Source organism: Schistocerca americana, chromosome X (assembly GCF_021461395.2).
Source record: "Schistocerca americana isolate TAMUIC-IGC-003095 chromosome X, iqSchAmer2.1, whole genome shotgun sequence".
In the NCBI taxonomy this organism is placed as follows: Eukaryota; Metazoa; Arthropoda; class Insecta; order Orthoptera; family Acrididae; genus Schistocerca; species Schistocerca americana.
The window spans coordinates 657,088,058-657,106,316 of record NC_060130.1 but is presented as its reverse complement, the minus strand read 5'-3'; the positions used below and the strand labels follow the sequence as shown (position 1 = coordinate 657,106,316).

Here is an 18,259-nt window from a genome sequence, read left to right as displayed (position 1 = left end):
GGTCTTGTGATGAGGGTGGAAACAGATAGGATGACCAAAGTGGTCTGGGAGACAGCCCGCAGAAAGAAAGAAAGAAGGCAGAAGCCATGTGGAATATGATAAACACCGTGACAACTGGAGTATGATGTCATTCAAGATGGAAAGAAAGATAGTCGGGAAATATATACGCCCCAGCCTTTATAAAAGCAAAACTCTTCAAGGTGAAGGCTGGTTTATACGCCGCAGATGTTGACTGGGCTAACTCTATTGGAAGTAGTATGCCCTCGGTTTCCTCTGACCATTGAACCGAGCCAGTAACGTACGTGGGAACTTGCTGTTTAGCGTGGAGTGCGAACGACGGTATAGATTAGCATTGTTCACAAATAGATATCATCGAGTTGAAAGAACCGATAAGTGAGCCTAGGACGGCCTAAAGCTCGAATCTCGGATCCTTTTAGTTGTTGTCAACTTAACCACACCCAACCTTTATATCCGACATCGACTTACATACGGGATATCTCACCTATGGCGGAGAAACGAGAAGAGACTGGAGATTTCAGAACCAGCACAGAAAGATATCAATGATGTTTGGAGGCGAGGAGGAGGAGAAATCCGAAACCACGAACGGCAGTCCATTGTTTAGAGACTGCAACGAAAGAATAAAACATTTCAGTCAGCAAATTTTATTCTGAAATTGATTACCGTATCAGCGTATAATGACAGTGTTGACTTGAGGTACGAAAAAGTTGAATAAATTACCGTTGACAGTTGTCCTGGAAACTTAGTACCAGACTCGTTAAGTTATCTGTATCATTCATTTACAGATGGAACTGGGAACATATTAGGAAAGCTACAACCTGCAAGCGTTATATCGAGTGCTACTCGTTGTAACGGCAATATCATGACGCGTTCGTCAGCTACGTTTCTTAGAGGTGCACAAGACACTCTGAAGAACTGTCAGCGGACGGCGTTTGCAGCCAGGTCTCTGTCTTGTCGAAGTAGCGATTAGAAACCCTGTATATCAGATAGCTTGTCAAGGAGAGCAGGTCACAAAATATTGGTTTATCAGAAACTTACAGGGACATTTTTAAGCTGATACATGCCTTACTTTTCAAACTTTTTCGGCAGTAAGTATTGCTCTTTAATTCCAGTTTGCAATTTCTTGCTTAACTGGTTAAGTAAATATTACTTCCACAGTTTACAGACAATCGTCTCATCGCATTATCTTTAACATTACCCTTTCAAACAAAACATTTCTACTGATTTCTTACCGAGCGAGGTGGCGCAGTGGTTAGACACTGGACTCGCATTCGGGAGGACGACGGTTCAATCCCGCGTCCGGCCATCCTGATTTAAGTTTTCCGTGATTTCCCTAAATCACTCCAGGCAAATGCCGGGATGGTTCCTCTGAAAGGGCACGGCCGACTTCCTTCCCCATCCTTCCCTAATCCGACGAGACCGATGACCACGCTGTCTGGTCTCCTTCCCCAACCAACCAACTACTGATTTCTTTTAGCAGGTCCGCAAAATTGACTAAAATATTGTCTCGTAAAGAAGTCACCCTTCCGGGCGAGACAGAGGAGACTGTGACATTTCCTCCCTTTGCAAATGCGAGTGTACTTACAAATACTGAAACTGCTTAAAAAGATACTGACGTCACTTCTATCCATTACGTTCAAACATAGGCTTCATTCTCAACAGCCTTTTTCAACACAGAGGCTCTCGGTCGAGCTCCTGAAGACCCTGCGCCTCAGTCTATGGATGGCAAAAAGTTTTTTTGTTTTTTAATTGCGGCGTTGATGTTAATTGTGACGTTTTCCTTGTTTCAGGGGCGATGGCAGCGAGGGACCCATCAGCGCGTAAAGTGCGCAGATAGCCACGCATAAAGGTACGAATCGAGGCTTGACTACATTCTCCTTTGGAACCTGTTCGTCATAACACGTTAGTGCCCTACTGTTTTCCGATCTTCAGCTGTGTCCTTACTCCGTGACAAGAGGTTCGCAACATTAACTCAGTGGACTGGAGGAGCAGTTTCTTACTGTCGTTTTTTAGCTACGCCGGCTGGTAAAACCGGCAGAGCTCCTGCGCAGCTTGCAGCACAAGTCTGGTTTCTCTAGTGTTACAACTAAGAGTAGTACACGGCATTTTACGTTGGAGCATACATGCACGTCTGTAGTAAACTGCCACAGAGCTGAAAGATTTTAACGAGTCTTCTCGCAGTGTAAAGACACAGTTGAAGATCAAAAGTAAATGCACTAATACGCCACAGCAATTAGTTCCGTAGATATACGAACAGTCCTGTCTTTCCTGTATCTAGATAATCACAGTGCTATGCAGGAAATTTACATTATTTTGATGTGTCGTACGTTTTGTATCAGTACATTCTTGTGCACTGATGAACACTGTCGTGAATAGTAATAACAGATTATGGAATCCAATATTAAAGATCCACAGTGTCAAGTGTGTATCGAAGATACGAAAGTTTGGGGACATTTACGAATTTCAGCGCAGATACAAGTTAGTTCTTAAATTTTGGTAGCACAAGAGCATATGGTGCTTCCATAAACAAACACTCCGCTTAAAAATCTACCTAAAGTTTGAAACATATTCCATTTCTTGTTGTGCTTGAGCGAATTTAACACCAATTCAGACGTAGAACTGAAGAAATCGACAAATTCAGTCACGTGGACCAGTGAGACCTAATACACACTACTACACTGAAGTGACAAGTCATGGGATACCGACATACACATATACTGATGGCGATAGTATCACGTACACAAGACAAAAAGGGCAGTGCATCGGAGGAGCTGTCCTTCATACTCAGGTGATTTGCGTGGAAAGATTTCCGACGTAAATACGGTCGCAAGACGAGAATTAACACTGAAAGCGGAATGGTAGTTGGAGCTACATGCGTGGGATATTCCATTTCGGAAATAGTTAGGGAATTCAATATCCAAAGTGTCAATAATGTATCCACGATACTAAATTTCAGGCATTTCTTCTCACCACAAGCAACGCAGTGGCTGACGGTCTTCACATAACGACCGAGTTTGAGTAGAGCTGTCAGTGCTATCAGACAAGCAACACTACTTGAAATAACCGCAGAAATCAATGTGAGACGTACGAAGAACATATCCGTTGGGACAGGGCGGCGAAATACGGCGTTAATGGGCTATGGCAGCAGACGACCGATGCGAGTGCCATTACTAAAAGCGCGACATCGATTGCAGCGCCTCTCATGAGCTCATGACTATATCTTTTGGACCCTAGAAGAATGGAAAACCGTGGTCTGCTCAGAAGAGTCTCGATTTCAGTCGGTAAGAACTGATGGCGTTAGTGTGTGGCGCTGGACCCACGAGGCCGTGGACCCAAGTTGTCAAGAAGGCACTGCGCGAGCTGGTGGTGGCTCCATAATAGTGTGGGCTGTGTTTACACGAAAATGACGGGATCCTCTGGTCCAGCTGAACCGCTCATTGACTGGAAATGGTTACGTGCGGCTACTTGTGGACTATTTGCAGCGATTCATTGGCTTCATTTTCCCAAACAACGATGGATTTATTATGGTTCACAGTGCGTCAGGTCACCAGGACAGTAATTGTTCACAACTGGTTTGAAGAACGTTCTCAACAATTCGAACGAGTGATTTGGCCTCCCACGTCGCCCGACACGAATCCCATGGAACATGTATGAGACATAATCAAGAGGTGAGTTCGTGCACAAAATCTTGCACCGGCAACACTTTTTCAGATATGGACCGCTGTACACGCAGCATGGCTCAGTATTTCCATAGTGGACTTCCAAAGACGTGTTGAACCCATGCCACGTAGAGTTGCTGCACTACGCCGGGAAAAACTAGGTATCCCACGACTTTTGTCACCTACCTGTATTAATAATGGTTCCCGTACATCGATGGTTTAATGTAGCTACTTCCATTACTGCTGTTGACACATAGCTATCCACGTCAACCTGAATGTGGGCTTAAACATCTTTATGCTTTGAGGCATGGTCTTATAGGATGGGTGTTACGCGCTTGCAAGTTTAATGCAAGATACGATTAAAAGAAAAGGAGGAATGAAGATACCTCATGCAACGAACGAGATAATTATTTCCCGTATTGGGAGCCTGAAGTTGCATACGCCAGTGTGTAGTATCTTTTATTCGGAAAGCAGTGTAGCATGTCAGCGTTTTCTGACGCTGTAGTTCCTCTGCTTTCATCAGAGGTCAGAGTTCACCGAAGTTGAAGTACAACTCATCAACCTAAAGCCTATTGTGTTCATCCACTTTATACAATCGCTAAACAGTGAATAACATTTTGTGTGTATAGAGCCCCAGGCATATCACCTCCATTCAAATTAAGATTACTCAAGGATAGACTGTATTGTATATGGGGACACTCTTGATACTGCTTTAAAATTGGTCTCTCAGAGTATTTCCGGAGGTATTAACATTGCACGCCCCCTTAAAATGTTCATCTCTACCTGTTGCCACGAAGGGAATCCACGGAGTCCATTACGGCGGGACAAATCTGAGTCGCCATAGTTCTTCTGGGTTGCTTCTTTGTCACCCTATAATCAACTGTGTTTGCTGAGCTGTGGTCTGCAGAAGGTTCTGCACGAGCTGACACAGCTTCAGCAATAATGAAGTCGAGCCTTCAAGATTTTCGTCGCCTTTCTGCGCCCCTGTCACGCTTTGACAAATGACTCGTGTGAGTTTCAAATCTATTTACTGTCGCCCTTACGTCGGTTTCACTAATGTTCGTGGAAAGCTCATTGACAGTCAGATAAAGGACATCAGTATTTCGATTTCTGAAGTTTTTATTTCAACCCTTCAAGCCTTACACGAAGAAGAATACTATTGAACGTGTCCATCAGATAGCATTCTCTCGTCCCTTTTTATTTCAGAAGAATCTTGAGTGATGTGAAGATTGTAAGATTCTGGGGAAGGAAGAGCCGTAAGCTGTAGCTCCACGCAAGTCGTTTGGTGCACGCCACGTGCACGCAAGAGTGAAAGCTGAAGAGAGTTGACGGTTCCGCTACTCGCTAACATAATGTACAAACTAAATTTCTTGGCGAGGACGCAAGGGATAAAGAGCTACACGTACCTACGTCTTGCGACAGCATTACTGTTTAGAGAAAGGAATATGGTACTGCGGAGACCGCATCACTACACCCAATTTTATGGGTGAAAATGGCACTGGGGCGGTTGTCACAGTATTGGTACCCATTTGGTTTCCCACGATCACTGTTAGCAGAGATGTCCAACTGTTGACAGTTGGAGGCTCTTACTGAAGGCTTGTGGACGATTGGCTCTCGATATGTGACTCCACAGGGCAACCATCATCAACCTTCCAATAAAGAACCACCTTCTTTGACAGTGTACAGAAACCACCCCCGTCCTTTTCCCTCCTTCCCTTTTCTTTAATCTCTAGTCCCCCATTGTAACAGACCACAGAGATAGAGATCAGCGTGGACACGCAAACGTCGCCTCTAGAGCGTGGAAAAAGGTGTTCGATCGGCCGCGGTACCTGGTTTAAAGCAGTAATACCAGGATACGGTTTCTTCGAAAAACACGTGACCCCTTGTTCGTACAACTTGCCAAAAGGGCAGCATTCAGGCATTGTTAGTCTCAAGTGGCGGATGTTTACGTGGGATAAAATAGTTCCCTTGATGAGCCCAATCCGCCGTCATGTCTGAGTGGCGAATGATACAGGAAGCTGTCGTCCGGTCGTGAGAATAAATTTTTTTCACCCACATCATCCCCTCAGAGAACTGGTTCCAGCATCTGTCAGGAAGGCTTGTCATTTTCAGCCAGGTGTCCGGATACTTTTGATCTCATAGCGTATTTATAACTGCCAAATAATAATGAAATTCATACTTAGTTCTTATTTTCTCATTGTGCAAACAGTTGTCATTAAATATTTTCGTCTATTTACGTTCTTATTTATGCTCACTTTTTATGTGCCGAAATAACATAAAATCCAAATATATCTTTATGTTCAAATGTTTGGTTTCCTGTGGGACAATAACAGTGGTAAACATATCAAAGCCTAGTGCAGTCTTCGCAGTGTGTAACAAATCAAAGCAAGCAATGAAATAGAGATTAAGAGAATGTTGTCCTTTAGGCCAGTCTTAAACAGTCCGTTTCACAAGTAATACGGACGTACCTGATCCACTCGCGACGTGTTTGGTGGCTGATTTACACGACGGCGAGTGCCGCGCACCCACTAGGAGCAGTCGATTTTGAGCAGAAAGCAGGGCTACCAACCGTCCAGTGTTGTAAGGAATTTCCTGTATTTTAGAGTTCAAAACTATCCCCTATGAGCCTTGCACGAAATACTAAAATGCCGCATTCAATTATTTTCCGCTAATTTGTGTTATTCGTGTAACTCATTTGCCGAAATTGTATCAACGTTGGGCCTATATGTTGCTGATTGATATTTTTGTGTGAATGTCTTAAAATACGTATATCGGTATCACTGTCTAGTACATCACATCATTTATTATTAGACAGTGCATTTGTTTTCATTTGTCTAAGTCAATAGTGGAAGTAAGTAAAGTCTATGTATATCTAAACAATGCTCTGCAGTTTGAAAACTTTAAACAGAGAACGCCGGCCGCAGTGGCCGAGCGGTTCTAGGCGCTACAGTCTGGAACCGCGCGACTGATACGGTCGCAGGTTCGAATCCTGCCTCGGGCATGGATGTGTGTGATGTCCTTAGGTTAGTTAGGTTTAAGCAGTTCTAAGTTCTAGGAGACTGATTACCTCAGAAATTTAGTCCCATAGCGCTCAGAGCCCATTGAACAACAAAGAACGATGCTTTATTTAAATGAGTCAATACTTACTGCAATTCCGGCAATTACCTGTAGTCAGTAGACTTACGCGGTTGACACTGGAAATTACTTGTTTGTTTACGAATACACTTAACATCGAAGTAATGACGTCTGATTCATGCCCTAAGCAATATAAACGGCCATGTTTAAGAAGGACGGGAAAAGAAATACCCAGTGCATGTAAATAATACTTCGTTCAAGACGACATGCCTAAGCTGTAAAAGAGGTATAATTGCGCACGAGAGAAAGCGATTTGAAAAAACATTCATCCACATATCAGCACAAAAATGCATTGAGGTAACATAGTTCTCGTGAAAAGAGTAATAATCAAAGTTATTTTGCTATTTACGTTAATTTAGTGTAATTTTCCTAGCTACTATATTGTGCATGTTCTTCCCTTCATAAAGCAAGTTGTAGGGGTAAACGTTTAGAATTACCATTGGTGTCCTTTTTATGGGCGTTGTAGAAGTTCGAAACCCTACCAATAAGTCGCTTGCGTATAGCCGGCTGCGGGAGGACCCTGAAGACAGTATGTTGGTATTCGGATGTCGGGTGTTCTCATCAGCGCCCAAGCATCCTGACTAGGTTTTCGTCATTTCCCTGAATCACTTATAGCCGAATAGAGTGATGGTTCGTTCAGTGTGCCAATCGGCCTTGTGCTCCTGACCAACCTCCAAAATACTAACGACGTCGTTATTAAATGGGCGTCGTCTTTACTCGGACTTTTTCCCCCGTCTGCAACGAGAAACGCTCCTACTATCTCTGCTTTGCATTTCCAGCGTTAGTCGGCTTAATGAGGCACTATGTATACACAATTATGCGTGGCAAGCGGAGCGCGATGTGCGCTTAATAAATCGGGGCGGCCCGTGTGGGCGGCGGCGCCGATCGGCGCAGCGCTGCGCGCGGTCGACGACCCCGCCAAGGGCAGGCACAGCCTCCTCCGGCGTCTGCAGCGCCGCAAAAAGACGGCAATGGCGCTGCCCGGTCGGCCACTGGCTGTCCACATCGAAAACGTGTCGGCGTCTCAATTCGTAGATTGGGTGCGCCGCCTATGTTGTAAAAGTGTAACTAAAACAGAGGCGGGATGGTGCGCTCGCCTATTACGTCTGTATCTGTACTATGCGAATCGCTATAAATTGTGTAACAGATGATACTTCAGTTTTTTAATTCGTTGTGCCCACGTAAGGAGCACACTCGAACTTAAAACTTTTCTCTTCTTTTCCTCCCAACATTTCTTCACTGTTTGTTTCTACGTTCTTCTGCCCATCCTGAATTTTGTCGGGTAGAGTCGGCCGCGGTGGCCCAAGCGGTTCTAGGCGCTTCTGTCCGTAGCCGCGTGACTGCTACGGTCGCAGGTTCGAATCCTGCCTCGGGCATGGATGTGTGTGATGTCCTTAGGTTAGTTAGGTTTAAGTAGTTCTAAGTTCTAGGGGAGTGATGACCACAGATGTTAAGTCCCATAGTGCTCAGAGCCATTTGAACCATTTTGTCGGGTAGACTTCACAGAAAATTTGTGTTCATGAATTAGGGTTTCGAATTTCTTTTCGTCTTGAATGATTTAGCCACTGGCTATGGTTTTCGATAGATAAGGCTAAGGTTAGAATTTTCATTATGGACCTATTGTCCGTTCTGCAAAGCAGACCGTAAAACTATAATTACCGTTTCCTGATGGTATCTGATTTTAGCTGTAATCTGTAGATCTTCAGTGATTCCTTTATCTTCCAAATTCGAGTTTTGGTTACAGTTTTTCTGTGAATTTTTGTCTTTCAATACTTTTTAATGGGACCTGCCTCCAATTATCATAGTCTCTGTTGTGTAAAGAGCATTTTTTAAACACATGTTTCAAAGTCGTAATTTCCCTTTTTTGATGAGTTTTGCTATAGATTTTTTTTTTATTTATGTTCCAGGCGACACTGTATTATCTTAATAGTTTCTCCCACGTGCTTGAATTTGTTCGCTTCAGAGATTTTCCTGAATATGGTAATCATGGTATGGTAAAATTGATAGTTGAAATTAGATCTGGTCACTCCACATACTGTGCGTCTGCCAAAAGGGATTCTGAAGCCCAGTTTTTGTGCTGTTTCATAGTTTCTGCACAGATTAGCTTGCTTTTGGTTTGCTAATGGAGAATATTGAAATGTAATCAATAAATGCTACATAATGAAGGTGAATTTCCTTTTGGAGACTTCTGTAGGTGTTTGTACCGTTAGTTTAATTACTTTTCCCCGAACTAAACTTACAGTGACTGTGATAACTATCCCTTTGTCTGACACCTGATTTCGGACGTTGCATTCACGGGTGGCGCATCGGAAGGAAAACTGCTTGTGCGCCTCTGTGCGAGTTGTTGTTTGCGTATTTTGTCTGAAAGATCTGTACACAATCAATACGTAGGCCGAAGATGATTTGTTGTTCCATGACACACAGTTCTTGCAGTTTAGTACAAAGCTCGCGCGATATGTAAGACATCTTCTTTTAGGTATTTGCCAGTTAAGATTCCTCGAGAAGTTCTTTAACCACACAAACAAGACTCTGAAAGTATAATGTTCTCTTGGGTATGCTGCAAGTTTTTCACTTTTTAAGACAACATTCCGCAGCATACCTACACGATAGTGGTACATCATCCTCGGCAAAATGAGAGCTTACAAACCTTCAATGGAAAAGTTTTTGGATGCAGTCTCTTTTTGTAGAATGACTGCTGTTTTCCAGTATCGTACCAAGAAATAAGTGCCAGTTGATTTACCAGCAGTTGAGCCTATGAAGGCGTTCCACTTAATCTCCACGCTTCGTGGCTCCCAATGAGTTGTAAGACACAACTGATTTCAACTGTACTTTACAATCTTGTAGTCAAAGATACCACGCTATTGTGTTTCGTTAAGTGTGTATCTTACATTTCTCTACGTTAAGCCTTAATTGTCAGTCCTTACGCTAGACATATATTTTTTCGAGGTCTGATTGCATCCAGAATGAGATTTTCACTCGGGCAGCGGAGTGTGCGCTTATATGAAACTTCCTGGCAGATCAAAACTGTGTGCCGGACCGAGACTCGAACTCGGGACCTATGCCTTTCGCGGGCAAGTGCTCTACCATCTGAGCTACCCAAGCACGACTCACGCCCCGTCCTCACAGCTTTACTTCCGCCAGTATCTCGTCTCGTACCTTCCAAACTTTACAGGCTTAGCCACAGCCAGGGGGATGTTCCAGAATGAGATGTTCACTCTGCAATCCGTAAAGTTGGAAGGTAGGAGACGAGGTACTGACGGAAGTAAAGCTGTGAGGACGGGGCGTGAGTCGTCCTTGGGTAGTTCAGATGGTAGAGCACTTGCCCGCGAAAGGCAAAGGTCCCGAGTTCGAGTCTCGGTCCGGCACACAGTTTTGATCTGCCAGGAAGTTCGATGTCCGATTGGCTATTTGTAAAATCATCATGGGACAGAATTTCCTCATAGGCAATCTGCGAAAAGTCGGATATTGCAAATTGCACTATAGTATAACAAACTAAGACTTATAAAGATGTACGATTCCTTTCTTTCTCTTATGGTTAATTAAAGTGAGTTTTGGAGAATGACAGCGTTGTCTGGTAGGCTCACTTAGCAAAATAGCGTAGTGGTAGGATACTGGCCGCTCAATTGGGAGGACGGTGTTCAGTTCCCCGCGCTACTATGCACATTTGGATTTTTAGTTGTTTCATTAAACCGCAAATGCTCCGATGGTGTCACTGAGAAAGACACAGACGAAATCCTTCCCCTGTCGGAGCTTTTGTTCCATCTCTGTTGGATGTTAAAATCCTAATCTCTCTCTTTTTTTCACCACTCACTGTCACGACAGGTGTCATCACGTCTCCGTGGCAGGTTATCTGCGAGAACGTGACACCAGCAGCCTACTTATCCCGCCAATTTGTGAACGACCCACACGGACGGCGAACTGTGAGGGTAAAATTGCCCATCAACTTCTACTACTCTCGCGACGTGGGTACGTGCGCTGTCTTAAGTGTGTGGCGCTATGGAATGGGAGAGGTGAGGTGAGCGAACATAATGCTTAATCTGACACAATGTAAACGTTGTTACAGCTTTTAAGGTCCTCCACCTTCAGATTTTTACAAATCAGTGAAAAATCAAGGTGCTGAAAATAGCCGAATTGTAAGCTACATAACACGGTATAAATAAGCATAGGAGCATAGTTCCGGACATAAGATTTATTCAGATGTGACTTTCATGAAGCAAATAAAATTGATGTGGTAGTTGGTATAGTTTGCTTACGCCACACAGCAATACAGCACAAACAATAATCCACGATGGTGTTAATGATAGTGTCTTTGTAGTCCATAAGAATCGGATGATGTTATTCTTGTGAAGCTCCTCTCAACTCGACTACGCCCCTGGCAAAATTCTACAAGCAACAAAACATACGCTAAATTTTGTGTGTTCTGTTTGAGGCTTTCCCGACGTTATAACTGCTTAAGAGGCACAGTCGTACTTGAAGAGGCACGTAGAAATATTTTTCAGCGAAGACTATACCAGCTGACACTACGCTCGTGAACCCTTCAAGCTGCTTCTATACGATTCAAATCCGAAAATGGAGATGACATCTCCATACGCCGAGTAGATTACTGTGGAAGATACTCGTTGACGATATGTATGCTTCGTGGTCGAACGTTGTCTTACAGGATGAAATCACCTACTTCAGAGGAAAAAGGACGTGAAATATCAAGGATATCATGTCTGTAGACAAGTTGTAACGTGGCTATCCGTGCCTGAACCTTCTGAACACCGTGCCTGTATGTAAATTATTGCTACAGTCAGCGAATAGATGGCGCGACAGGAATCGATAAAGTTGTTAGCAACAACTAGCGTCCTACTACTAACAGGTTGGTATCTTCAAATTACAAATGACTCCAGTGGACTGCATCACACCCGTTGTGCGTGTAGTAGTTCTGTGTTGCACTGTTCTTTGAAGAATGTTTTAAACAGTTTCGTACACGTAAGGTAGATGACCATCACAAATGTTGCAGGAAGTGAATCCCCTGCCACAGATACATGTAAGTAGGTGGTGTGGCAGAGCAATAATCCTACAATAGAATCAACGGCTGCAGTACACGGAATAAAATAACAATAATTTAATATAAGGATATATATCACAAAATAGATAATGAACTTTAGCTTTGTGAGAAGCTTGGCACTGACGAACCTGATCTAACCCAAACACAGTAGATTATTTCCGACTAAAGTTCGGAGCGTTTAAGTTCGGAGCGTTTAAGTTCGGAGCGTTTAAGTTCGGAGCGTTTAAGTTCGGAGCGTTTAAGTTCGGAGCGTTTAAGTTCGGAGCGTTTAAGTTCGGAGCGTTTAAGTTCGGAGCGTTTAAGTTCGGAGCGTTTAAGTTCGGAGCGTTTAAGTTCGGAGCGTTTAAGTTCGGAGCGTTTAAGTTCGGAGCGTTTAAGTTCGGAGCGTTTAAGTTCGGAGCGTTTAAGTTCGGAGCGTTTAAGTTCGGAGCGTTTAAGTTCGGAGCGTTTAAGTTCGGAGCGTTTAAGTTCGGAGCGTTTAAGTTCGGAGCGTTTAAGTTCGGAGCGTTTAAGTTCGGAGCGTTTAAGTTCGGAGCGTTTAAGTTCGGAGCGTTTAAGTTCGGAGCGTTTAAGTTCGGAGCGTTTAAGTTCGGAGCGTTTAAGTTCGGAGCGTTTAAGTTCGGAGCGTTTAAGTTCGGAGCGTTTAAGTTCGGAGCGTTTAAGTTCGGAGCGTTTAAGTTCGGAGCGTTTAAGTTCGGAGCGTTTAAGTTCGGAGCGTTTAAGTTCGGAGCGTTTAAGTTCGGAGCGTTTAAGTTCGGAGCGTTTAAGTTCGGAGCGTTTAAGTTCGGAGCGTTTAAGTTCGGAGCGTTTAAGTTCGGAGCGTTTAAGTTCGGTCTCTCAAATAGTAAACGCGTTATCCATCACGCAAGGAATGTTAGATAATCTGCATAACTGTATGACGACTAGACTGGTCGCCATTACAGATAACTTGTAGGCATCTGGTGATATTGCGTATTTGACTGCTATAGTGTGTTGGCCGAGTGTTAACGTGCAGTTGCTTGAATCGTATACTCGACGTAAGTAAACTATTTGGTGGATGCATCAAGTAGTTTCGGGTTTCAGCGCACTGTCAAGGCGGACGTAACTATTGGCCGAATCATGGCCGATTTGAAAGTCCTAGAGCGGAAGCACAAACTGGTGAGGTGACTGCCTATACCGTGTATGAGGCGAAACTATGTTACTGCCTGGTTTACGGCGCAGATAAGGCTATGTACCGCGTCTGGCGGAGAGACAGCATAAACTCCATCCAGCTGTTGTTTATTCATTGTCGTTTTAATGAGCTCTCTCGTCATCTACACAAATTAATATATTGGAAACTGTTGCAAAACGCACGTGTGTCCAGAAAGAAAAGTTTCTGCTTAATAGTTGTCAGAGCTTTTTTATTTTTATTTTTTATGTACTTCTCATTCTCAACCGCATAGGGCCCTTTGAAGAGCCGGCGTGGGAGTAGAGCAGAACGTGTCCCAGTTCAGAAAATGTGGGAGGAGATTTCCAGTTGTAGCACTTAAACATGTGACAACCAAGGGAAACTTCTCGGAAACCTTGATCAGAACGTTGATCAGAACCGGGATGTACAGGGTGATTCACAAAAACGTTTACAAACTGACATGACTCACAGGACACACAACTAGGATCAGTAATCGGATAGGAACCGGGGGTCACAAACGCCACGAGAGGGGGCTAAAGTGCCTTAAGGGCGGGCGTCGTCAGATACTTTTTAATTGGACTGTACGTTCTCCCGGATTGACTAGACAGTCGCATATATCTCGTATTGCTGCGAGAGGTTCTGCTGGACAGGCTGAATGATGTTCTCATGCCTATTCGTCGCCGCATTAGAGTTCAGCACGACGGAATCCCCGCGCATTTCGGCAGACAAGTGAGGCCACCTCCGCAGCCAACCTCTCCCGGCCGCTGGATTGGTCGCAGTGGGCCAGTCGCCACGATCACGCGATCTGCCCCCAAGAATTTTTTTTTCCTGTGGAGGTATTTGAAGGGCCTTATGTATGAAACACCTGTTGCATCGCCGGAGGACCTAGTGGGCAGGATTGTTGCTGCAGCAGGCTGTCTACGAGACAGCGTCGATGTCAGGCGTGTCTCGATGCATCTGGAACAAACTTTGAACATTTCCAGTAGGGAGCGTCCATTTGCAGCATGTGACTAAATAACTGTAACTCCATTTAGTAGCCCCGGATGGTCTTTGCTATCTCCGGTTCCTATGTGATTACTAATCCTTGTTGTATGCCCGATGTGCCATGTAAGTACGTAAACGTTTTTTCCAGTCTCCCTGTATAGTACTAAAGAACTGTCCCGATACCGACTACCTGTTGCAGGATGACTATCTAATGCCTTCCAGAGGCAACAAAAGTTCGATTTTTAATTTTTCGTGTAATTATTGTCTGAATTTAAAAATTGAAAATGCTGTCACAATTAAGTGGTATAACCCTATTTTAAAAGCTTTAACATCATAAGAAAAGTATTACGGTTAGAAACTGTTTGAGGCGGCGTAACTGACGGTGCACAAATACCCAGATTTTATTCATCCAGTATTTGAGAATGAAAGCTCGTAGCGACTTGCAACAAACTTTATACACAATTTCAAACCTTTACGAAACGTTCTCTGCTAAAAAATTCGCTTACTACATTTCGTTCTTCATGCAGTAAAACGGCAGCATCTGGCATGACGTTATAATTTATTTCTGCTTTACTTCTAACTATTCGCTACACAGTATGCAGACAGTATCCACGTATACCACTGAATGTATCTGCAAGATTCTATAATCTTTTGACCCACATTTCAGGAGATACGACGCCATAAACATTGGTATGCGTGATAACTTGGCTTGTACTTAGAAAGGAGCGCAAATTACGCAGACTATATTAAGGGGGGATGTAACGTGTAAGGCAAAAGAGCTGTATTTTAACGGAAAAAACTTGAATTTTTAATTTTTAATTTTCTTTTTTATAAAAATCCATAACTCAAACTCTAAACAGTGACAAGACCACTGAACTACAGTTATTAATTTATGGTACGAATTGTACGATTAACAGAGTTTTTAATTTTAGACATCCAAAATTAACTTTTTTCTACAATCATCTAAAAATCAGAATCTAATTGCAGGATCTCGTATTTTTTAGTCCCAGGAGACAGCAGTACTTTACGAACAGTTCCTGAAGATTTCATAGCATTAGCGCATATACTTCTTGAGGCAAGGCTTCTAATGACGAAAAAAAAAGGAAAAGAGAGGAAATGAGGTTCAAAGATTTTCTTCTCATACTTCTACACGTAATAAACTTACCTCAAGTTTAAAATCCTCCTTACTTATACTCCTCATGCTCCAGGCTTCTCTTCTCTCCACTTAGAATCTGCCTAGCCCATATTTGCAGGTAAGACACTAACCTGTTAGCTTACTTGACCTTGCTCCTTCGATGGTGTAAAATGCTTTTCTTGTAAACACACCAAGATCTGTACCAACTTCAGCACTTCACTTCTGCCATTATCTCCGTTATTATGACCTAAAACTGCATCATAGACACCATTTTGAGTACTTCATGTCCACAGAATGTCCTTTTTGAGCATCTAATGCAAATTAAATTATTGAGGCTTTCATTTGAATTTTGTGTCTTTCCGTGAAGACACTTCCCCCCAATAAATCAGGATTTGCAAGAAACCTGAATGTGGGCTTAACTGAATTCATAACAGGTTCTCGTAATGAGTGTTTATATGAATGTCTCATTTCTGTTGTTGAACTTACCACAATCGTCTTGGGAACACAGACTGTGCATTGGTATTTGGTTAAGTGGATAGTTTGTGAGGGGGGGGGGGGCGGGGAGGGGGGAGAATGCCCACACAGCACGCCTCATTGCCTCTAAATCATGCGTGGTTTTACTGATAGCTCTCCCATAAAATAACTGAAGAGAATTAATTTCATTTCTTTCAGAGTAAGCCTGCCTTTTCCTCCTAGTGCTTTCCCATCCTCAAGTACTTCACTTTTCTTCTCCTTCAGGAAGTGACGAAGCCTACCACCAAGCTTCTTTTGGATGTGCTCAACACATTCCAACTTTACTAAAAGGCATTTAATATATCTAACACCATACTGGTCCTCAGGTCTGGAGAACATCCTCACAACAGCAGCAGCCTCCATGCCCCCACTTGAGCCACTATAATTTTTAGAGCATGCTACTGCATGCTTTTCTTGCCACAGTTTCTCACTGTCTTTATTGTTGTACATTTTCCTTGTTGCACGCTGGTGGCAGTATTTAGACATACTTTCTATATCTAAAACTATACCTGAGTCAATACCAATAATAGGTGCAACTCCGTACAAAGATGTGTGACCCCCTTTTCATCCACGTCTCATCTACAGACACACAGAGGTCAGTAACATTTGTAGGAGATTCACGGTCATGAATATCTATACCAGGACCTTTTATTTTTTATTTTATTTCCACCAATTCCTCCACTTCTTTCTTCATAGAAACTATGACAGTATCGCATACAGCATCAGGGATTTCTTTATTTATTTTTTGAAACCTTGCACAAGGTGGAGGCGTGTTCAGAAAACCACACAACAAATTACCTCCTTCACTGCCCCGTCTAGGCATCTCAGAGCCTATGCTAATCTAAAATTGCTTTCATAGGTATCAGTGTCAGCTTTTTGGAGGAGGAAAATGAAAATTCATAGCCACACGAACTACAAATTAAAATCACAAGCTATTCCCTATCTTCTTTCTTCAACAACAATCATGCAATTTTTGCAGCTAACACAACATGAAAACTTTATAGTCTGTCAGAGAAGCTCTAAATAACTAAGTCTGAATCCCTTGGAATTCATATCAACATCATTCACGCACGTGTACAATTCTCCTGTCCCAAGTTTAGATGCTGAAGCCGAGAGCTTATATTCGTCATTTCGAGCTGCTTCCACTTTTTTTGTTGGTAACCAGATTCCCATGAAACCTCAGTTCCCTAAACGGTTTTCCCACCACCCATTATGCATAAATCTTGACTTCCACGTAAAGGTTTGCAAATTCAACCCTCCACCTACTAATATGTGTTAGTATTGTCAAAACGTAAATAAACCACACGCAAGAAAGTTTTCAGGCAAAGATACAGTCAGCCAGAGATAAAGATGTCAGCCAAAGATATCTAAAGAAAATAACCTTCACACTGACAAAAATTCCGCTGAAGCAAGCAGTTTCCCAAATGTCTGAAAATGTTGAGTGGTCGCCAGTGCAGAGTTAAACAGTTCAATAATTTAAAGGCGTTTCTAAAGCTGCTATCACGATAAAATTTACACACAACATAGATTGAACTGTGCAGACCAAGAAAATAATATTCCTGAAAAAACGATTTTCTTTTTTTGACCAAAATCCAATACATCCCCCCCTTAATCCATTGTTTGATAACTAGAGCACTTAGCGACTTCAAACAGACTTTAAGCGCAATTCGGATCTTTCGCGCTTACATGCTTAGCGTCAGATACTTAACACACAAATACATTTGTAAAGGAATTCGGCGTTTTGAAGCCGTTTTGGTTATGGAAGTCACACACTTTCAAGATTTGGGAGTTTTCTGGTAGATAGGCGTTTATATTGGTGAATAACTACTTCTCGCACAAGTAAAGTAACTGAAGTTCCTTCAGCGTGCTGCAAACAGAATGAAAAGATCTACAACCAATTAGCAGCAGACTTGGACTGTACCAGGATGCCAACCAGCGTCTGCAGCCGAAGTACCCATTATCGCAGGGAAGATTTCTTGCAGCCTACGGCGAAGTACTTTCACCACTCAGTTACGGAGCAGGAAGAATGTAGCGAGCGGACGCTTCTTACATTGCAGCTAAAAAGCTGAGAGGTTGGCGAGGAAACACCGTATCATCAAATTGCGCCCAGTCTACGTCGCAATAAAATTACGTCACAAAGCTGTACACAAACAGTCCACAGGTTAAGCTAGGGCTCAGAGATGAAGAAACGCAGATAGACCCCGAGAACAGGATCGACGTGCATGGTTTAGGATCACTCCTCAAGCGAGAAATGCGAAGTAATAGGCTCTGAATCCCAGTCAATTAATCGACGTTTCGTGCTTTCTCGTTCTGTTTTGGATGATTATCGTTACAACCAATACTTCTTACATTGTTCCATAATCTGGATTAGAAATTCATCTACAATATTCTCGCGGTTTGCGACAGGTTAAAACTGGTATTTTTTCGATTTCGAATTAATGTAGTATGTTTGTGGGATTCGCATATCGCCTACTCAGTGGCCAGTCTCCGTGCCACCACTGACAGAAAGATCTGGGCAGCACCTAAACTTTACTATGCAAAACCTGAGCTCGATTTCGACAGTGACTCCGGCGATTTGTCGCAATTCTTGCTTAAATTCCTAATGTCTTCTACCT

The 18,259-nt window shown here is 43.0% G+C and overlaps 1 protein-coding gene across 1 annotated transcript in view; it reads left to right on the top strand.

Moving 5' to 3' along the window:
* Window positions 1–18,259, top strand: part of LOC124556486 — a 260,035-nt gene that overhangs the window by 181,517 nt on the left and 60,259 nt on the right. Inside the window, exon 2 of the mRNA XM_047130441.1 lies at window positions 1,809–1,867. The gene's annotated coding sequence lies outside the window, so the exon portion shown is untranslated. The remainder of the gene's footprint in view (window positions 1–1,808; window positions 1,868–18,259) is intronic.